Consider the following 24,221-nt stretch of genomic DNA (forward strand, 5'->3'; position numbering starts at 1 on the left):
AAAAAAAAGTGTCTCAGCTCAAAATTATTTCTTATTCTCAAATTTAAAGCTTTCAAACCAGGGACATAACCGAGATCTGCACAAGCCTAACTACAAGTTTGTTAAATTAGGTATGAAACTTTCCATAAGTTGGGGCAAAATCCCCTCTAAAAATACTGACATCCAGCTACCTGCCAAGATCTGACCTCTGAGAGTAATTCCTAGGTTGAATAATAGTAGGCTATTTTCTACAGCCAATTGCTACTCTGCAATCTGATCTTAATTAGGAAAATAAATTTAATTATTTCTCTCCCAAGATGGAATTCAGACTACTTACATATCCAGCAATATGAAAGCAGAATATTAATTCTGCAAGTTGAATTCAATAGAATCTCCACATGTTGTCAGTGACCCATTACAGCTTACTAAGATCATCACCATATAAGATACTGCCTGTAATAAGCACATCGAGTTTTATTGAGGTGATTTATACACCTTCAGGGGAATGATTTTTTAGTAGGATTATCCTAGAACTTGTCTTCAGATGAACAATAGCTCTTCAAATCAGAACTACTGTCACCAGATATCCTCTGCTCACTTCACAGAAAGACTGGTCTGCTACAAAAGTAATGCCTCCTACTTTATTATGTTTGCCCAAGATACCAGAGGTGGTTGTTGGTGGAATGGCAGTAGAGCTTGAATCTTCCCACAGATATTCTATTACATTTTGTTGCTGTGCAATAGATGGCAGCAGGGGGGCGCTGTGACAGAATGGAAGTTGACATGGAAGTGAGTATAAAGCAAATATGTGTCACTGAATCCCTCCACGCAGAAAAAATGGCACCCAGTGACATTCATTGATATTTACTGAACACTTATGGAGACCAAACAATAGATATGAGAACAGTGAGGCAGTGGGTAGTGCATTTCAACAGTACTGACAGCGATGTGAAAGACAAGCCAGGTTCCAGACAGCAGTGCTGTGACGTACAGCAGTCACAGTGTGAAATAAAGAGCATCTTGATGAGCTCATCTGCACAAATTAACTAGCAGTGATGATTGTGTTGAAAAATACTGTTTTGTAGCAGAGAATTTGCTCTATCAAATAGTGCTATCGTTCTTTTTGTGTCTGATGTCATTTCCATGGAAATAGATAAGAGGTATTACTTTTAGAGTGATATACAAATTATTCAACTATTTAGTCTGTGATAGCATTAATATTTTTAAATGAACTGCTCAAAATATTCCTCAAGAAATGTAAATAAAATGAAGAATGTATATGTCAATAAAAATGATAATGATAGTACATTTTGTGTAACACCAAAATGTTTGTTTCATTTGGCATTCTACAGTTGTCACCCATAACCTAACCATTCTGAAAAGATTAACTCATACTGTTGTTTGAATGCAACTACTCTATTAGGAACTTTAGTGTGACAGAAAAAAATATTGAGAAATATACTCTTACAACAGAGTCACATGACAAGGCGATTTCAAGAAATCTTCAATATTTAAGGCAAACATAGACTTTGGGACATATCTTTATGCACTTTACATTTAAATAACTACTATTTCTCAGAAAACTTCTTTTGTCCTTTATTACTGTTCTTTTGTTTGTTGTTTTTCTTTTTCTACACACCTATCTTATAGGCTACTGAAAACATACACACTCTGTAAAGTTGTTATGCAAGTGCTCTAAAAGCAGAGTCATTGAACTAAATGATACCAAGTCCAAAATCTAACAATAGTTCGAGCTGTTAAGTATGATTAATTATTTCATCACCTTACATAGAAGTAAAAATAAGCTGCAATTACTAGCTTAGCAAAACCAGATGGATTTCCTGGAAGCACAAGGAATTTGTGCTACTTCAACAAAGCAATCATAGGAAATATAAAAAAGAAAAATGAGGGTAATTCTTTGAAAAAAGGTGAATTTGTAGGAGATGAGAAGTTCACTGAAGAAATAATAAGTGGCACATTTAAAAGATTAGAAAAAACATTACAGTAATAACGGACTGAATGGACTGAAGGCTTGCCAATGTGACTCACATCTACAGGGATCACAAGAAGGATCCGGGGAACTGCAGACTCATCAGCCTGACCTTGGTGCCAGGGAAGGTTACAGAACAGGTCATCTCAAGGGGGATCACACAGCATGTATGAGACAGCTGGGGGCTCAGGTCCATTCAGCACGGGTTCATGAAAGGCAGGTCCTGCCTGACCAACCTCATCTTCTTCTACGACCAGGTAACTCACCTAGTAGATGAATGAAAGGCAGTTGATGCAGTCTACCTAGACTTGAGCAAAGCCTTGGACACTGCCTCCCACACTATTCTCCTGGGCAAGCTGACAGCCTGTGACTTGGGCAGGTACATTCTTTGCTGGGTAAAGAACTGGCTGGAGGTTCGGGCTCAGAGAATGGCAGAGAAAGAAGTTAAATAGGGCTGGTGACTGGTCACAAGAGGAGTTCCCCAGGGGTCAGCACTGAGGCCTGTCCTGTTCAATATCTTTCTTGATGACTTTTCTTTTTGAAGAGTATACTTTTTAAGACGTCCAGCAGAAAATCTGAGAACTGAGCTGCCATGGGAGTTCACCTTTTTAAGTTCTGATAGAGGACAAGGTACCCTAGCAGAGCACACTTGTACAGTGCAAGCATGAAGAGACATTGCCCATCACAGTTAAGGATTGAATATCTAACTCCTCTTTGCAATGCTGTCTGCCCAGTATCCCTTAACAGATTTGAATATACTGCACTGTCTCCCACAGTTTTGACATTTAGAACCAGGAAGTATAGTTTCAACTCCAGAAGAGAATCTAACATATATTAGGTAATATAATCAAAACTGACTGATCTCCTTTCACATGGATTAAAAGGCTGCGTTAATATTGCACTTGGGGCCATTTTAAATGTCTTACATTGCACACCTTTAGGCTACATCAAAGTTTTATCACAATCATTATTAAAAATTTTTACACTAATAAGACAGTCTTCAAATGAATAAATTGCAATTACAGAGTGATTACCACTGTTTCAACTTACATTTAGTTCACGGGTTAGTACAGTGATGGATAACATGGATAGAAAAAAATTAATGCATGATTCAACTTTACAGTTTGTCACTAACCAGGTTGATTTAAATCCTAAGTAAAAGTTGAAATGTCAAATCTACTTGGAAGATATAAGGTAATAGACATTCCATTTGCTTCTGTAGTGAACAACCAATAATATACTAATATTTATGCAGATAGAGTAACACATTCTCCAAGCCCACACTGCAACATATTTCGTCTCAAATTAGCCAGTAAATCACTATTGCAGTTGCTATTAACAATCATAAAGCCTTTTGAGTTTTACAAGGTGTTCATAATGAGCCATTCCATATGATTTATATGAAAAACATGACTCAGCTCTTCAAACACAGCTAATCTTTGGATGCAAGATTCGCTGCGTGACCTCTTCCTATCTTTGAAGTGATATGTAAAACTTAAAGGGTTTGGCAATCTTTCAGACAAAAGCAGTGATAAAACAACATTCATGGAGTTTCTATTAAAAATGTGTTCACTTTTGATGAATGAAGCTTACATAGAAAATGCTGTATAACACTTGAAAGCATTAAACTCACACAGACGTATTCTAAAACGAGTATAAGCATTTCTTATCATTAGCTCTCTGGATCTGGAGGTGCATTTCTCTGAAAGGCAGAAGCAGTCTGACATCTGCTGAACAGCAGTTAACAAAAGTCCCTGGCTTTGATAAGTGTGTATTAATTTTTGTGTTTCAGTGGCTGGGAAACACAACAATGAGGCCTCACTAATGAGGTTCCAGACAGGGTTTTATTTCTGTGCAGCTTCTCACCAATGGATACATTTTCATTGTCTTAAATATCCATAGCATCACTCCAGATGAGCACTTTTCTGATATCATAAGATAAATAAACATAAGTTGCTTCACTCTTCTAGCTTCTTCCCATCCAGTTAACAGTGACTCATCTTTTTAGTGTTTTTATTATAGATTTGGGGGGGAAGGGGCGGGGGAGTTCGCAACTTTTTTTTCTATCATTGTTGCTCAAAGCAACATATAGACATGCTATTTTTAGAAAAAGGGACTGTGGCTTCAAAATTTCCTCACTCATCTCCATAGCTATGAGCTGGTTTCACTTCTCATGGGGAGCTGTAAGAGTTGTAGGCCCAGCCTTCCCAGTACCTAACAAAGTGCCAATCAAGACTGACAAAAGCCAGCAGATATCCTCTTTCCAAACAGAATGACTCTATTTAAAAGTCAGTATTAAAAAAAAAAAAAGAATTAGAGAAATAACTTTTTGCATCTGGAAGAACATTTATATTCCTATAGCTGCAACAAGCATATTAAAAAGAGAATCAATTATTCTTCAAAATACAACTCTTTCTAATGGAGTCTACATTTCATCTTAATGGCAATGGCAAAGGGAAGTACAGCAGAAGACTTCTCTGCAGTCACAGAAGTTCAGGTTAATGTTTCATTATGCATTTTTATGGTCTTCAGAAGTACTTCAATTATGTCCTGACATCATCTTTAGGATTATTCCAAAATTTAGCATTTATATGAGAGTCAGTCTTCCCTTCCTTGGAAAACAAAAGAGGGATGTGATTATCTTTGTTTCAAATTAAACAAAAATAAAAAAAAAAAAGATAACATGTATTGGGAGTGGCTCTGAACACAGGAACTGCATTCATTCACTTTTATTTCTGAGAGCAATTAGAAAGAGTGTGGAATGAATATCTAAGAAGATATTATATTATCAGATTGTTCACAACAGCCAGACCCATCAACCAGAAGAACAAATTGACTCACTCAGTTGCTATTTTACAAGCTAAGCAATCCTTCCTATACAGACTAGTAAAACTAGAAGATTCATTGTGCGTGACCTGCCTGAACTTGCATGTTAACATCTGCAAAATAAGGTATTCTAGTCTGCTTGAGAAAGGAAAGTACAGATGAAAGGTCACTAAATTTAACCAGATGGCACAAATGTAGAGGTCATTCTAATTGTTTGATAATGTTATCATTTTTTTCTGTTATGCATCTCTGTAAATGAAGTTCCAAGCAGGTTTTTGGGTTTTTTTTCCCCCTATTTGTCCATTTACTTGGGAATTTATTTTTTATTTTTAAACTGGTGAGTCAATTTAATGTTCGCCACTCTAGAGAGCCCCTCCAGAATGAATCTAAGCCACATGGTTCAGCTGCAAAATGTTCTTATCTGGCTCAAATATTCTGCATGTCTTCCTCTCCCAGGATTTTTCATCTTTTATTTTCTTGCCACTTCCCCTTTTCCAATGGTTCCCAAAAATTTCAGTCAAATCCCTTGCTTACTGCCACTTACTGTCATAAATTGTTATTTTTCCTAAGTAATGTGCAAAATAGCTTCAGCAAAATAGATGATCAGCTTCTGATAGGAATTTGTTAATTTGGGACCAATATGTTCTAGATACACAGAAAAAAATAGCACAAGAATAGAAAGAACTGTTTTCTAGATTGTATAATCCTCAACTCAAGAGTATACTTGAAGTATGACAATACAATGGGTTCAAGAACTACAGCCTTGATTCTCACATATATTGCTGCCAAGTGAATACTGTAAGATTCTGAAAAAAATACCAGAGATCCAGAGGATAATAAATAAACCTAACATTAAAGAAAATGCTTGTTTCAAAGGTCTCTGGTTGAATGGTTACTGGAAATAGACATCTACACATCAGTGGCTGGTATCCCTTAAGTAGCATATGTGGCTGAACCTGAAGTATACTCACCCTTTATGTACGTCTGCAAGAACAACCATAAAGTTAAGCTTCTGTCTAGTAGATTTGTTTCCAATGCTACCAGAAGTCTGTATTATGCAAAAGTACATTACTCTTTTTTTATTTATCCCAATAGCCAGCAGTAACATAAGAGATCCTAAGGCTTCTAGCAGTGTTGGATTAGTACCATATAAATAATTCTTAATATCAGAGAAAGGATATAATCATATATAATTCACCATGGTTCTTAAGCTTTTGATTATACTAAACAAATGACTAAAACAAAGAAATTCTTACAGGCTGTTAAATCTGGACTACTGACATCACTGGAGGACTAATTAACACACAAGTAGTATAAAAATTGTAATCACTATGCTGTCATGAGAGAATGAGTTAAAAATAAAGGATTTTCAATTAAGTACCATATGATAGTTTAAACACAGGTTAGACTTCTTGGTTTCTATCTCTTTTATGGAGGTCACAGTTTCAAAACTCTCTTCTGCACATTTGCAAAGACATACAGAAAAGGAGACATAAGCAGACACAGGAAAGAAATTTGCAGAAATGCAGTCATTCTTTGGGAAACCTACTCGTACTAGTAATGTATTCCTCACACAGTTCAAAGAGATTCGCAGCTATGTTTGGAAAACAGTTTTTAGCGTCTTTGAAATATATATAATAATACAGAGGTATTAAGCGTTGCATTAAAAAATAATGATTTCTTAGTTTTAAAATTGCTTACCATTTCATTTTCCCTCAATCTCTCAAATGTTATTTCCAGCAAAACATTACTTCATTAGTAATACACTAGGTCAAGGTGTGTTTCAGCCATTTTCAGTCATCACTTTACAAAAATTATGGAGCCACACAAACAAAAAACAAACAAAAAACAAAAACACTGAAATCTTCTTTGAAAAAAAAAAAAGAGAGAGAGAGAGAAGAGTATATTCAAACCTTCCCCCCCAAGGATCTATTTAAGAATAGTACTTCCAAAATTTCCCATTACCTCTAACGTCATTGAAAGTAATGCTAGAAGTGCTAGTAAGTTCAATGAAACCTCAGTGTTCTATTAAAATTGTTCAGACTAAGAAGTTGCTACGAGATTTATATTCTGGCACTTTAATGAAGTATCATAGACATGAATGATATAAATTCTAAATAACAAGGTGTCAGTACACAGGATCAGGATGCAGTTTTAATGGATTCAGCTTCAAAACCTAATGGACTAATATCACTACCTGGTTGCTGATGTGCAGGTTATGTCTTAGGTAAATATTCAGTTAGTCACAAATATCTACATGAGTCAACTTCCAATCACAAGATACTTTTGAATGAAAGTCATAAAACCAGGAGTAGCATGTATTTGAGAGGGGAGAAAGGCAGCTACCATACAGCATTAGACCAACATTGCTCTATTAGGCGTGGGAAAAAAAAAAAAAAAAAGAAAAAAAGCAGGGTTGGCTACTGCTGATCTCAAGGGTCTGCACATAGAGGAAGCAGCTTTGATATCAACTAACATGTTAATCTACCTCAAATCAAACAGGCAATTACTCTGCTATTTCCATGAATTCTGTGGCAAATATAATTTGATAGTTAGACATTAATAAACCTGTTTCATGGATCTTACCACTATCTGATAAAGGAGCTTTCTTTTACTACTGCTTTAATGTTATTAAATAAAACAAACTCCATTCTGGCTAAATAGGCTTCACAAGTCCTAATCTTAGCCTAAAGCATTCTAATGGATTGACTCTTCCTTACAAGAGCTATATAAATATTTATAAAGACTTGACACAAAGAGCAGATTTGACACAAGGCTTTAAAAGACTTCTTATATGCAGAACCTGGAGAAGGAAGAGGTTTTGTAAAAACAGTGCTGCTCTTAGCCCTCAGAAAAACACCTTCTTAAGTCCAGGAGGGATGGTAAAAGGACACAAAAAATCCACACACAAAAATCGCATCAGAGCTATGCTACCGTCCTTCTAATTATTATATGTATCTCATGCACTCTGACTACCTCACAAGATTTGTTTCTTACCTTCTCCAGCTGTTCTTCCAGATAGTTTTTCAAAGCCGCTAACATGGGAAAACACAACTTTCCTGGTCTTGTTTTTTCCTTATTTCTGAGTGGAGGAGGACAGCACAGAAAGCCTACAAGAAACCCATTCTAGGCACCCTTAAGCCTAAGCCTAAAAATTCAGCCACAAGATTTATTTCCAGTATAGCAAGGTCCTACCAACTGAAAACATTCCACCATTACAACATTATAGATGAGAAAATGATACATCAGCAATTTAAGTACTTCTTAAGTAGCTACTATTTTTTACATATCTGATATATTAGCATTTGATGAACCTATCTGAGAGTAAATGAAAGAATATTTTCAACATCTTTGAAGAGATGCATCAATGTTTCTAGCTAAACTTCACACTGATGATGCAGTGTTTTCATCACTATTACCAATATAGGGACCAAAAGAAACTACTCAGATATTCAGGTAGCCATACTACATGCAAAATATTTCAGCTGAGACTTTTCATCACATAAAAGCAAATGAAAAAAATAAAATAAAATACTTGAGCTATCATCTAAATAAAGCATTTCAACATCCCGTGACCAAAAAAAGATTTGAAATTAACTTCCAGTGACCTTCTCTGAGACTGCTGGACAGTCTAGATTGCAACATATCTGTTTCCCAGCTGCAAAAAACTGCAAAAACTATTTAGTCATGTGCCTTGTTCCTCTAGACCACACTAACCTTCCTTAAGATTTATAGGGCCTTCACTGAAATATTTTAAATTTAATTAGAACTCCATGAATTCTGAGTAATCCCACTATGATAATGTATCAATCGGTGATCTTTGATTTCCCCTAAGTTCTAGGAAGGAGGTAGAAGGCAAGGCTGTAAGGGACAAGACAACCATTGGCTCTGTGTGCAGATTTTACATGCCAAACCATATTCCACTAGGGGTTTATCATACGAGAAAAAAAGAAAGAAAAAAAAAAAAGACTTCTCACATGCCAAAATATGACCTCAAAAGGACAAAGCAAACTCTCCACCAACAACATATCTATTCATTTACACTTGGAGGGAGGTAGAGGAGAGAAAGGAGAAAGAGAGCTCTTCATATAAATGATAGTTCTTCTCAAGAGAAACTGGTAAACATATGGGAGAGAAAAAGATCCAAAATTTTTGTTGTTATAGACCTGAAATCAACAAGTGGCTATGAAAAAATAATATCTCCAGCTTCATGTTCAAAAATAAATCAGGAAAGTAAAATCCATTCTGTTTTGTTGTTTTTTCCCTTTCCTTACTCACTGAAGCTCTCCAAGAATAGCTCTAAGACTCAGCAAATATTTCATGCTTTCTGTACAATCCAATGGACTTGACCTGTAGCTAACTGCAAAGCATGCAAGTGACACACAGTTTCAAACTTGAGAATGTTATCTTTCCACAGAATCACAGTTTCACTGCCTATACCTCATTTCTCCTATCCCTCTCCCCCCGCCCCCAAGAGAGACTACTCCAGTGCCAGTACCTCCAACTCTTACTTTAAAACAAACATTTAGTATACATTTTCTGCTCACAACCAATAATATTACGCTGCTTAGTTACCTATACCAAGCATTTTATATGAAAATCTAATCACCAGCAATTAGATATGTATGATATAGGCAGTACCTATAATGACATTTGTCTACTAGAAAACAGAAAAACATACAGAACTAGACTATTGTCTTTACATAGATTAAATTTTACAGTTTGAGTCACAAGCACCAGTCAGCTGGCACAATGACAACAGAGGAAAAAAATAGCAGAATGCAATAACAAAAGAAAACCAAAACTGCACTGTTATGCTAGGATGAATCCACTTTCTTGCTTACAGAATTACCAGTTAAACTCAGTCATGTTGAAATAACACCACCAGAAGATCCTGACCCCACAGCATGACTAGAGATAGTCATGTATTATTTCAATAAAACGTTTTTCTTCCTCGTTCACATATTTCCCTTACATATTCACATTAATAGTCTTTTTGATAAAACCCTTCAGAAAATAATTAACTTTAATAGCTCTTCTGCAAATAAAGCTTCACAACTTGGTGCAAATATAAATGAGTTTTGTAAAGCATAACTTAAGTCTTCAGAAGAGTTACAAGAAAAAAAAAAAAGATAAGATTATAGGTTTCCTCTTCTGCAGGGAAAATGTATATTTGTGATAAATGCATCAAATCCCCTAAAAACTACACCCATTGAAATTCGGTATTTAGGCTGATTTGCCTTCCAAATCGTATAGACAGCACAGTTGCATACAATCTTTAAACAAGTACAACACAGAGAAATGCTGAGAGATTTAAGAGAAATAAAAGCATAATCAGCTAGCTTGTAATCTTCTTTTCTCTTATTCCCCTCCCTATAGCTGCATTAAATTGCCTGTTGAGAACAATAACATATTTGTGCTTTTATAGGTAGAATGATTTGTATTATATAAAGATTTGGCTAACAGAGTAAAGATGCACTCACACTGAGCTGGATTACATGCTGTTAATAATTTTCTGGATGCTCTAAGGGACTCATAATTCTGGACAACTAAAGATTAGCATTTGAATGTACGCTTTCTAATACATCTCAAAGCAGATTTCTTTAATTTAGTTTTTGTCACTTTTCTAGAACAACACTAATGAGAAATCAAATCAGTGAAACCATTTTGGAGGAAAAAAGGATACCACAATCAAGTTTTTATCCTCCACCTTCACACATTCCTAAGAGTATACAGAAAATCTGTTTTTTTCTGACTCTAACATCATTTCAATAGCTTTCATTAGAAAATCAGAATACCTAGAATTTGTGATTAGGCTTGTGGTACTGTTCTATGCATGCTGAGTAACTTATCTCAGAAAGTAAAGCAGAATATGCTGTTCTGAATAAAAGTTGAAGCTACCTAGAAAGCTAGGCTAGATTCTGTTTAGAAAATAATCTTAACATAGATTATTTTGGCAAAATTAATGAAATACCTCACATTGCAAATAAATACCCCTCAAAACGTACTAATGTTCTTCTGCTATTCAGTCTAAACTTCAATATAGACTAAACTCCTTATTTTTCTTTTTATGTCTCTTTTGGCCACCGTTTGCTAAGTACTGATACCCTTTGTAACCTACATCTTTCCATATTTTTTGAAGTAGTTACTTCTTCAGAACATTCTTAAAGTCTATGGCTGTCTAATAAATGTTATATCTTCAGACAAATACAGCTGGGAGCATATTACAGCATTTCTTATTTAATAAATTACTTTTCTTAACATGATAAGGTTCACCTAGCAAGTATATATTCACTGGACAAAACACACTTTTCATGACCCTTTGTCGTCAGTTATAATTATTTGTCTGGTCCCAGTTGATCACAGTGTAAACAAAGGCTGATAAACGCACATTGGCTGCATGTATTTATTACATTACGGCACAGCTGCCAACTGTCTAACCGTTCTAATAAAAAACTATTTTCTAAGGTTTATGTTTTATTGCATGTATGACTCCCTTATTGGTTAGCATTTTGGAGTTGTGGAAAAGGTTATGAATTTAGAAACTGACTGCATTCATATCATTTTTAAAACTTAATGCTATTTTATTAAAGACATATGGGCCTCCAAAGTACACATATTAAATGTCATGTAAGAAAAGTAGCAGTTTAAATCATGGTCAAATTCATTTTTGACGTGACTCCTGAGGCTTCCCAAGATCTGAACTATTTCTTTGTAAATCTGGCAGTTTAACCACACTCATAAATCACTTTCAAAGCATATTATTTCTTAATTTTACTGCATTAGAGAGAATTTGGCCTACACAGTGAACTGTTTGTAACCGTTATGTGAACAAAAGTTGTATATTTAGTCTTACAGTGTGGGAAGGAAGAAAGTCTTAATTTTCCAAACACGAATATACTTCTTATTTTAACCCAAATGACACATTTCCTAATGAAACTTGCCAAAGTAAGATATGCAGGATGGTTTGCTTTATTGACGTAACAGAAATCTCCATCTTCTTTTGCTTCAAGCTCATAAATTAGAAGCACAATGGCAACTGTAAGTTAATTATTAAGCAAATAGCCCACAGATTCTTTGATGAGAAAGAATGCTTAAGGTTTTCAAAGCCCCACCAAGATTGGAGAGAAATAAATCATCTTTGAGACAGCACATAAAGTCTCATGTATTTACTAGGCACTTTGATATAATACCATTTGATACACTAAAAATGAACCATACCTTAAATAAGCTTAAAAATTAAATTCAAATAACTCAAGGATAGATTCACTGCTTGCTAAAGCCATACAAAACCCTGGCTCCAAAACAGAGCACTTTCAGAACAGGATTCAAAGCAGTGTTTTTTTTTGAAATGTAATTGAAACTTTATTTCTTAAAAAACTCCTAATAGCAGAGCTGATTACAATGTGTGTGTTTTCCTATGAATACTTTCTTCTTGTACTCCGTGAATAATAAGCTGGGACAACCTCTCGTAGAAGCTTTATACTCTAATTTCTTCAAACAGGATGCTACTCATTAGTCACACACAATTTCGAGCTTTTTTTCCCACATGCTGAACCTCCTTGAAATGGGGATGCATAACCAAAGTCAACAGATCTTCCATGTTTTATGTCACTGAAATTGTTTGCAAAACCCCAAACTGTCTTCAGTCAAGGTTTTCAAGAAAGACACAACATTGATCTGTAAAGTGGCAGGGATGAAAATTTGAAGTCTAAAGAAATAAAAACTAAAGTTGGTGGAAGCATTTCAAGAGCTGTAAAGGATGTTTAGATCAGTGTGAGCTTATGCATGCATTCCACATAGATCAATAAAGATTTCAGGTGTGCAAGCTGAGTGCACAAAGTCTGTTCTACTGCTCCTAAAGTCATATGAAAATCTGTTACTTTGTACAAAACCAAGCAATGTTTTCAATGACCAGCCTCATTAGGATGAATTATAATTAATACTATGTTCTCCTACCAGACACAGAATTTAATAAAACTATTTTCCCTGTATTTCAACAACACAAAGTTAACTTTAGATTCAGCTAAGTCCCAAGAATCAGAATCTATAAGCTCAGTATGATTTTAAGGGAGCAGACGCAACTGTGCTACATCCTTTTTCTTTTACAGAGGGAGCAGTTTTAAAAATACGTGAAGCAAAGAAGTTTAGTATTTCTTACAAAATATACTTTTGGACTATATATTTCTGGTAAGAGTGACAAGAAAGAGAAATATCAGTCCTTCTCTGAAAACATTTTATTAGTACTTTTTTCTTGAAACAACTCATAAACCAGCTATAGATCGATCATATTTTTACTCATTAATGAAGAGAGAGTGACTGATGTATTCGAGCTTTTAAGAGATGACCTCATCACAACCAGTCCTCTGTGCCTCTTGGACAAATTTTGGCTGATGATATCACTGTGAGGGAGGATTATTATTATAGTGCTCTAGGGTTCTTGAACTGGCAATATTTTGCAGTACACACTAACTTTTTTAGCGCAACAGGAAAGAAGGGATTCATCCACCTTATGGTATCTAGGCCTGGTCTTCCTTGGTGACTCCAGAAAGGCTTGCTTCTTCCAGGCACTTCACCTACTATCCCAAGCGGCACCTGTTTCATACAACATGGCACTAGACTGGTATTTTTATTCCTGCATATTATTTCCAAGGTGACTAGGAATAGTAACCAATATCAGGTACATTTATCTTACTTTCCTTTTTGTTCCTGTTCTCTCTTTCCACCCATCTAATTTGACTACGTCAACACTAAAAACACTACATTAATCTCACAGCAGAATGCTAAATTTTGTGCTTGTACCACTTTGTATATTGCAAAGTCATGATCCCTAGATCTTCACACCTGAATGTGTAACATGATTTTTGTAAACTACAATTCCACTGATGTCAAAAGAAATTATGTAAGATAAAATCCACCTCTGTGGTATCGGAACTTATAGCATTATCAAAGATATCATTAAAAATGCCACTGAGCAACCAAAAATATTTTGCTAATGGCAGACAAAAACAAATATTGGAGGAATAACGATTTGCAGAGAATGACACAAACTCTGTTTCTTATTTTTTTATTTAATTTCTTGAGATGGAGTACAGAAACTTCACTACTACAAGAAATTAGCTACATCATAAGAGAAAATTTCTTGAAAGAATTATATTAGTGAAGGTAGAAAAAAAGAAAAAAAATGTGGTCATTCAAATCACACAGGAAGACTGTTATGGTTATTGGTATTCTACATCATAACATCAAAGATCTAGTAAAATGTAACTAGTTCCAAGTAACTACTTTCTCTTCAGCATCCATGTTTCTCAATAATCAAGTGGGGAAGAAAGTATAAGTAAGGTGAAATTTACAGCAGAGAAGTAAGAGTACCATGAAACACAGAGAAATTACCTGCAAACACTGGAGGAAACTTCCAGTAAAAGAAATCCTTGGATTTGTAACAGGAAAAAGAACTACAGAAACAGAAGAGAATATAGAGTAGTAAAGACGAGAAGTATTATAATGTATAATCTTTAATCAATAATATATATTTCTTGCAATTATTCATTTAATGATATTGAATTGAACATGAATGTTCAAGAAAACAAATATTATTATCTAAAGCTCTATACACTTATCTTTTTGTTTTCCTTCTTCAAAACATCACCACTAGATCTATAGCAATGATAGATTCATTGATTTGAAAGAATAAGTTATAATTCTGAGAACATTATAAATAAAACTATTCAGAAGTTCAAGCACTGAATATAAGCTCTACAAATGACAATGCCAAATAACTTGGATAACATCACACACAGCTTGGTTTACATCATCATCTTCCTGAGAACCTGGTGCCCCTTCCTAGAAAGCACGCTACCAGGATGATCATACATTATTTTTGCTTTCATTTGCAGTGGCCCTAGTGACCATGTTTATCTCCAACAGTTGGTGACCTTCCTGACTGGTCAGTAAGACGGCAAAGGCAATTTAACACCACAGCGCAAGTATGCACTATAGAATTTGCCATGAAAACCATTTCACATCTAATCACACTCAAAACAAGCAAAAAATATTAAGTCAACTGTGACAGCTATTTCTAACTTTCGAACCAGATGCTTCACATTTGCTAAATTATAAGTAAAGTCCTCAGTAGTGTATCACAGTTCCAGCCTGGCCTAGTTCTGTAACTAATGAGGCAGATGGACCCATAGACTCACGCCCCAAGAAAGGGGGAATACAGGGAGATGGGCCCAGGGAAAGAAAAACAGCAGCAACAAGCTAAGGAAGAAAACTAATTTACTAAATATGATACCAGAATGCAAGATAGCACAATGTAATACAATATAATTGGAATTGAAGCTAATAAATCAAATAAAATGAGAGAGAGAGTGTCCAAAACTGATGGCCTCATACAAATGCTGTAGGCAAGATGGCTAGGGAGCACAGATGAGCAGAAAACAGCCTTGTGACTCCCAGTCAGTTTTATCTTTCCCTCTGAACGGAAAACAGAAATGGAATAATGAAGTCGTAGAAGGGATCTGTAGTTCACTCTTCTCTTCTGAGACCAGAACTGCAGCATTAACTCTTTAACTCCTAGTGTGCTGCAGGATGTTATGAAGGGGAATATAAATAACAAAGCATAAAGCCACAGCAGTAGTGATAGTTGGCTTCTGATTTTCTGTCTCAGAAATCTTTCTGTAACATTATACTACCTCTAAGGAAAATATATATATATAATTGGATTTTTATTTTATAGCTAGAAATTAACATATATTCTAACCATTACGCTCAATTCAACTTCTATTTCAATGACAATGACTCATCATCGTGATTGAGAGCACAAGACACATACAGTGCCTCTAAGAAAAAAAGATCACCATCTATAGAAAGAAAGAAGAGATGCAGGCCAGCCCAGAATTTGGCGCAAGCCAATTTTTGTGGGAAAGTCCTTTTTGTGGGAAAAAGGGGAACAAAGTGCAACATATGAACATCTCCTATCCCTCAAAACATTGTCATCTGATAATAAGACCCATTGCGCTAGGTTTTTGAAAGAAGGAAACATAGAGGAGTGTAATTCAGTATTTCCATTTTCACAAAAACAAGCAAACACAGAAAAAAATTCTAGCCATATTGGTGCATAGGGAATAGAAAGCAAATCATGATTCTTGCCCTAATGTCTGATATCCTAACATTACATGCTACTGAATAGCAATTTGTTAACTGGAATAAATCAGTTGATTATAAGCCATACTGCAAAAGAAGGAGATATAAACCCCAGAGAAAAATAAGATTATAAAAAAAAAAAAATTTGCTCACCCTTTCTGATGATCAGTAACTCTATCTCCCTCAGCTGCTAACCCTTAAATGATGGCAAAGTTCCACACCTTGCAGTCACTCAGGTGCATTGCTTGCACTTGAGCTCCCTCTGTTAGCAACACCTTCTCACTTGGTGCTCAACCATTAGTTCAAGCTGTGACCTGGCAATTCCACTGCAATAAGCCAAAAGACAAATCACATGCTTGCAGAATCCAATAACTGAAATTTCCATAGTTCTGAACCCACAAATCACAGAGTCTTAGAATGACTTGGGTTGGAATGAACTTTAAATATCATCTAGTTTCAAACCTCCTACCATGGGCAGAGTTGCCAACCACCAGATCAGGCTCCCCAGGGCCCCACCTTACCTGTTCTTGAACACCTCCAGGGATGGGGCATCCATAACTTTTCTAGGCAGCCTGTGCCAGTGCCTCACCACCCTCTGAATAAAGAATTTCTGCTTAACATCTAACCTAAATCTCCTTTTTCCAGGTTTAAGACCATTTCTCCCTTGTCCTATCACTGTGCAAAAAGTCAGTCTTCCTTCTGTTTTTAAGTTCCCCTCAAGTACTGGAAGGTCACAAGGAGGTCTCTTTAGAGCCTTCTATTCTCCAGGCTGAATAAACCCAGCTCCCTTAGCCTTTCTTCATAGAAGAGGAGCTCCAGCCCTCTGAGAATCCTTGTAGCCTCCTCTGGACCTGCTCCAGCAGCTCCACTTCTCAGCTGTGCAGGGGACCCCAGGCCTGGATGCGGTACTCTAGATGGGGCCTCATAAGTGCAGGATACAGTTGGTCTTCTGGACTGCAAGCACTCACTGCTGGCTCACATCCAGCTTTTTTTTCATCAGGACCCCCAAGCCCTTCTCTGCAGGGCTGCTCTCAATGAGTTCTCTTGATCCGTACACATATTTGAGATTGCCCCAACTCAAGTGCAGCACCTTGCACTTAGTCTTGTTAAACCTCATTAGGTTCATGAGAGCTCATTTTTCAAGCGTGTTCAAAATAGATGAGTGGTGTCACCCCAAGGTCCATCTTGGGAGCTTTAACATCTTTATCAGTGACACAGACAGCGGGATCAAGTGCACTCTCAGCAAGTTTGTGGACAAAGCCAAGCTGAGTAGAGAGGCTGATATGGCAGAAGGAAGGGATGCCATTCAAAGGGACCTGGACGAGCTTAGAAAATGAGCCTATGTTAACCTAATGAGTTTCAACAAGACCAAGTGCATTGTGTTGTAGTGTTGTAATTGGGTCAGGACAATCCCAGGTATGTGTACAGTCTGGGAGAAGAACTCACTAAGAGCAGCCCTAGCAAGATATACTTGGGGGTTATGGTGAATGAAGCATGACACTACATATATGTTACTTAAATGTAAGTAGCTCCAAAAATAACATCCCCTCTTTATTTCCATGGAAATTTTAATGGATACAAAGAGCATAATAAGAATTTTTGAAAGAACAAATTCTCACCTACAAAACATTCTTTTTCAACAGTTTCCGTGATTAGCTATACTTTTTCTCAAGTGATGAACAAGACCTTGAGTGCAGTGCATGTAAAACCCTGCACCAGTGGAGGTGACCCCCTGTCAATGTCGCCACTGTTGAAAAACACCTTCTCACTGTACTAATTGTGCTAACATCCACTGTTTGGTCTCCAGAAACATTCAGTAAGCTTTTATGTCAAAGAGTGCCATTTTTTCTGTGTGGATGAATTCAATGACACACCTTCATGCTTCCATGTCAGACGCCATTTTGTCAGATTGCCCATCTGCTGCCATCTGTCACATGCCAACCAAATGTAATAGAATATTGGTGGCTTCAACCTCTACTGCCATCAATATTTGCCTCTGATGTCATGGGACAATACAATAAAATAGGAGGCATTAGTTTCCGAGCATGTATAAAAGAGAGGTGGTAAGCAAACTGTCATGCTAGCTTCTTCGATTAAACAGATGTGTTAAGGATGCACAGTGCTTATTCCCATTCATCAGAGAACTTCCAAGTGCTTTAGAATCATTAGCTAAGTCTTACAAAGGGATCAATTTTCACACTACAACTGCAAGATAGACACCTTTCAGGTGCAAAGTAGCAGCTGGTTAACTAGCACTATGCGACTGTACATAATATTTTAGGGCAGAAGGTGGAAAAGAATGTCTTAGTAAATTGAGACTGCAGAGAAATCCATGGAGGCAGAATGTAATTACCTGAATTGGAACCAGGCCACAGCTCCAGGACTAACACACCTTCTATGTGAAAAGTGCATCAGGATCATTATTGGCTAAAAGGACACTGGCTTCATGAAAATCATAAAACTTTTTTGAAGGAATTATTTTAGGGAAGAAATATCACCCTTTACATACTGTATCTTCAATACAATGAGATACTGAAATGTAGTCTGCATACTACCCACCCAAAGAACTAAATACATATCGTTTTTTCAAGGAATATTAGTCTGAGAATAAACAGTTGAGAAAAAGTCTTTCCACCTTTTACCCTAACACACCTATGACCCACGTATGTATTCTTCATTCATGACAGACAGAATTACAGCTGGTTAGGCAAGGAGAATACATTCTTTTACTATTTCAATAGCTGTGTGCTGTCAGCTTAGCCCTCACATTTTCAACTCATTGCTCTTCTCAAACTTCACAGACTAAAGCTCTCTCTCTAATCTTGTGATCTGTCATATGCCAAGACACAAAATACAGAAGAAAAAAATATATTTTTTTTCCCTTAAAATTTCTTAGTTTGCAGTCTTCAATGCAACATGCATGGTGTTTATTCTTCAAACTCTTCCTAACTAAAATTTTCATCTTCAACTTTACTATCATAATTTTCTTCTATTCTCCTTTGGATATTGACCTCTGCTTTTCTCTCCTTTCACTGCTTTTTCACAAGCTGGCTTTCTGAGCACTTTAACATTGTTGCCCTTACAAGCACTGGGAAGGCAACTTTTTATCTGATGGCCTTAGAAGACAGTTGCAGGTTCCATTACTAATTCCAGGAGCAAAAGTTCTCCCACATGATGCACAAATTCAAAGACACACTAAATTTCTTCTTCACTAGGACAACATGTTACCTAGCAAGCGCTATTCTGATCTGCTGTCAATCGTACACAAAGACAGAATGATCTATTTTTCCTACAGATCTCCTTCCTATGCACATTTAATTTGATGTGTAGCAGCAGGAAATGTAAAAGGAGCTACCACATATCACTCATTACTGAATTGTTTTATCCATAGACTTCACATCAGGCAAGATTCAATCCACTGTTACCCCACTTATTGCCCAGTAAGCTCCTTTACTGTAAGTGAATGTTCATAAGTCCACATATGCTTCTCAGCCTCATAGGTATCTTCTATACTTCTTCATCAGTCATTTGAAGAAATACCAGCTTTCTGTTTATTAGTCTAATATATAACTTTTCAGTTACACTCTCAAGCCTGTGCACAGTCAGAATTAGATTTCCCATTTCTTAAAATCTCATATCATAATTTACCTTATAAGCACCAGCAGATTTTTTCTCTCAGCTATCATATCCATACTTTGAGAATTTGTTTTTTGTTACTGTGAAAATTGAGGATAGTTTTATTGACTGTAAAAAGTCTTCTGAACAGAGTATTCTTGCATTTATGAATATGACTGTTCAAATTCTGTTTCTGGACTCATGGTGTTAAGTGCTGAGTTCATATACATTTGGCAAACAGACAACCATTACGGACTGTTCCTTAAATGCTTACACTTTCCAAGAGCAAAATGGACAGCTCAGCATGTCAAAGAATAGTATCACAGTTACAGTGTCTTGAAGTCAATATTACTGTATCATAGTCTACTTTGGAATCTTAAATTCATGGTTTTGTTCTTTTTTACTACATGAAACTTTGACATAATGGACCATAAGGAGGTCTATTTTATAGAAGCTATCTCAAAGAGGTACCTTACTGTCTAGCAATTCATTGACAAAATGGATCTTTACACTTTAAAAGTCCTTGGTTCTACATCAGCTTCAAATGCTTTAAGCACATAAGCTCTGATTTCTACACAGTGATGGTAAGAGAATAAGAACAAGCTGACAAAGTCTTATCTGTCACCTTTTATTTAGTCTTTAAACCTAGCCCCCATTTTCTTAAGTTAGAGAGAGGTAAATAGCAGTCCATGAGACACGTTAGTAAAAAGGCCTGGTGTACATTTTAGGAAGAGACATAATATATATTTAAGAAAATCATGACTTTTTAAAATAGTTATGGACACAAATCCCTGGAGCCCCTCTACAATTACTTGATTGTAATGGAATTTTTAAAAAAGCATCAGTCATTTTTATATAATAGAACTTCTACGATCTTAAACAAAGAAAACTGATGAACTTAAACCAGAACTATAGATTTTAGATTTCCTTAGTTCTTTAGCTGCACCATTAAATATTTAGTCTAACTATCATAATAAAACAAACATTCTCTATCCTCCAGATCACAGCATGAGCAAGAATCACATACTGTTAATGACACGAAAAACAGATATTAGACTTTTCTTCTAGTTAAGGGTCTCCATTTCATTCCTTGGAAAAAAAGGAATGATAAATGATTATAGTTTGTGAAGAAAATAATACATCCAAGAAGGGAAAAAAAAAAAAAAAAAAAATACAAAAAACAACACTAGCCATCTTTTGTTGTACAGAATTTCCTTTATATTCACTGGACAAGATGTTCCTGGTAAAGATGCTATAAAGCAAAACAACTTGGAAGTATACCCATATATTCCTGCTAATGATTTGGTCCTATGAACTTTGAGACTACTATATCTGACTAAATATACACCACTTGCTTTTGCCACTATAAATATAACTGATAAAAATACGTAACCTTGAAAAAAACAGTAAAAAAAAAAAAAAAAAAAAGACTGCTGGGCAGAGGGGTTGCAAAATACAGGGAAATATACACATTTTTTAAAAGCAAGTACTCTTACTCAGTACTAAGCAGTTAAATTTAAAGAGAACTAAAACAGTATGTAAGCACAGAAACACATTTTATATATAATGAATATACTCACATTTTATCATCTAGATTAAATGATCACGGATACAGACCTTTAAAAAAATGAAATTATGATCCCTTTGATACTTCATCACTTCATTTTGTTTATATATATCATATACAATATAAAAATATGGCAGCATCTTAAAATGGATTTTCAAGTGATATTCTGTTTCGCGTCTCTAAATTTTTGAGATTAAACATTTGGAAGCACAATTCATATACAACCTATGAACTAAAGGAGAGTACAGTTTTAAATAATTATGTCAAAGAAATGACAACTGTACTCATAAGAGCAGGATGAATAATTACAAAGCTGGGACATAATTAAGCAATTTTGACTGTCGTATTCTTAAGCTGTCATTCTGATGTGAAGTGCTGTCAAGCCCAGAAACAATTTTGCACTGGACAGGCATCTTCCACTCTGATCTACACTTATGTCAGTGAAATGGGGTCATGCTCTGGTCATTAAATGAAGCTACCTCATCTGGCTCAATGCCGCTTCTCCAGCTAGGCTTACCCAATCATTATTAAAATCAGACATGATACTATGTTCAATATTTTGACCAAAAAAAAAACCCCACAAGCATCACAGAAAAATGAAGTTCAGTTCACTTACATAAAGAGATGTACCAGTGCGTTGTAATATTAAGCTGTTTTCTAATAAATGACTGCATCTTTCTATAAGATAGCCATATCACAGATGCATTTTAAACAAAGGATGAAAAGAAGCAAAGTGAAAGAATAGTGTTCTGTTAAAAGTATGAAAAAAAAAAAGAGGGAAAATGAATCTCTAAAACTTTATACAAAATACAATATTTATGAGTGATGACTGGTGATCGCCAGATACTTTTGCATTTCAGTAGATGCAAGTTAGTCAGATGGAAATTTCTTGCTTTTATTCTCATTTTGTATATTTTTTTCTTCATGAGTATTTTGCTCTCTAACGTATTTTGTGTCAGAGTAAGATGAAAACAACTCCCCACATCACAGCCTCTTTAGATCATCAGTCTGCTTTTTATGCTGAATAAGCCATACCATCTCCTGCTTACCACAGTGGAGAGGGGACTTAGAGGACTTAGATTTGGTTGTTTTTTGTTTTTTTTTTTTTCTCTCTAGAAAAAGTCTGATTGGTTCACTGTTGATATTACACTATTTCATATTACACTATTACATATTTCCATGTGGCATCCGCTAGCAACAAACAAATGCTAATGATTGTAACTCCACTCCTGGCAAACATAGTCTGACATGGTAGATACTAACTTAGGAAGACAAAAAAAGATCTACTGAGGAAGCTTGTTAACAGCTGGCTCTTGCGTCACTAGGTCAATACCAAATGGAGTTTTCCTGAAGACTAATGCAGAGTCTACTGCAGTGTACTATCCTCTAACTAGTTTCAGAAAGTTTAGAATATATTACCAGTATCTGCTAAATTAGGCTGAAGCTGGTCAAAATTCTCAACAATTACATAGCAGAGGGATCAGTGAACATGCTGATACACCAGATTAATTTCATAAGGAAACCTGAAGGCTGGAGAACAAAAATCATTATATATCCAATATATAGCATATGATGGAAGTTGAAAGCACAGTTATTGTGTACATCATCTTTGTAACATACAGGTGAATGCTGCTTCTCATTGTCTTTGAGTATAGCTATAAGCAACTGCATGCATACATATCAACACCTGAAAATATCTTTGCACAATGGACATTTTCAATGTTCTCACAGAGTTTGCACACAGACATAAAGCATGAATATCCTAGGAAATGAGCATGAATTCAAAACAATTTTTAGATGTTTATTATATCTCAGATTGGGTTCTGCACCCAATATAAATTTTGCTTTAAATTAGCCACTTCTGTAATATGTGTATAATTTCGTATGATAAGGATAATTTGGTAGTGCCTTAACAAGCATTATTTCATGTAATGAAAAGCATTTACAGTGATTTTACCATCAGCAATTTGTACCAAACCATTTATAAAGAAGGAAAAAAAATTATGAAACAACAATAACAATCAATTTGTGTCTTTCACAAGTTTGATGAAATAAATGTAGGTTTAATCATGACAGTGGGCAAATAATTCAAAACTATACACATAAAGGTGCTATCTCTACTTTTGTGAGGTAATTTAGTCTCAGCAGCTGACTTGGAATGAGGTTTCATCCAGAAAAGGTCTTATACTATCGAACTGGTTAAAATTCAAACAGCAGACTCTTGAGTGAAAAATCTAATTGGCAAAAAAGTTAAAAGAGTACTACACCTGATATGAAATAGAAATGGAAGAATTATAAAAGCACACAGCATTCACATGCCATACTTAATACATTTCAACTCTTGCATTTCGCCAGATTCAGTAAAGATGGTTTGCTCTAAAGAAGATATCCACAACAGCTTAAACATGCATTATTTCCTTTAGCACATATAATAGCTGAAGTAACTGAAGGCAGAAATAAGCAATGCTCAAAAGATATGCTTGTATCTGAAGTATTAGCATTTTAATAGTTACCTACGAATCAATCTGAATTGATTTGATATGCACGGCAATTTTACTTGTGATAATGTATTTATCTAGTGACACTGTTATGCTGCTGAACAGCCCGTTTCCACAACTACTGTGTTATTATTCAGCATTACTAGAAATCTGCAATAAATTACTAATGGTACAAAACAGTACACAGACAACAGGTAGACCAAAAACTTGAGTAAAGTTTTAAGAAAGATCTACAGCATTGCAACACTCAAACTCAGTGTAGTTATCTTGTATTGATCAACAAAAGCAAAACGAGGTAAAGTGGTTAGATGTTACATTATTTGCCTCAGCAGCATGCACTGAGTTTATGCAAGTGGTATCAAAAGCTCAGATTACTTAAACTTTCTCTGATGTTGTCAGTGCTTATTAGCAGGACACCACATTAAGAAATATCATAGAAAATCGGAATCATCTGTTCCACTAAGAGCTAATAAACTTTGTAGGTGTGAGCCCTGCAACAGATATTGGTGCATACACAGATGGTAGGGAACAACTTGTCATAAAAACTGCATTCTTTTACAATAACATATCATACCATTCTTACATATATTTAGACAAGACA

At 35.6% G+C, this 24,221-nt stretch overlaps 1 protein-coding gene across 1 annotated transcript in view; it reads right to left on the minus strand.

Moving 5' to 3' along the window:
* Positions 1-24,221, minus strand: part of LRMDA (leucine rich melanocyte differentiation associated) — a 640,442-nt gene that overhangs the window by 244,264 nt on the left and 371,957 nt on the right. The window lies entirely within an intron of this gene.

Source organism: Meleagris gallopavo, chromosome 8 (genome assembly GCF_000146605.3).
Source record: "Meleagris gallopavo isolate NT-WF06-2002-E0010 breed Aviagen turkey brand Nicholas breeding stock chromosome 8, Turkey_5.1, whole genome shotgun sequence".
Lineage (NCBI taxonomy): Eukaryota > Metazoa > Chordata > Aves > Galliformes > Phasianidae > Meleagris > Meleagris gallopavo.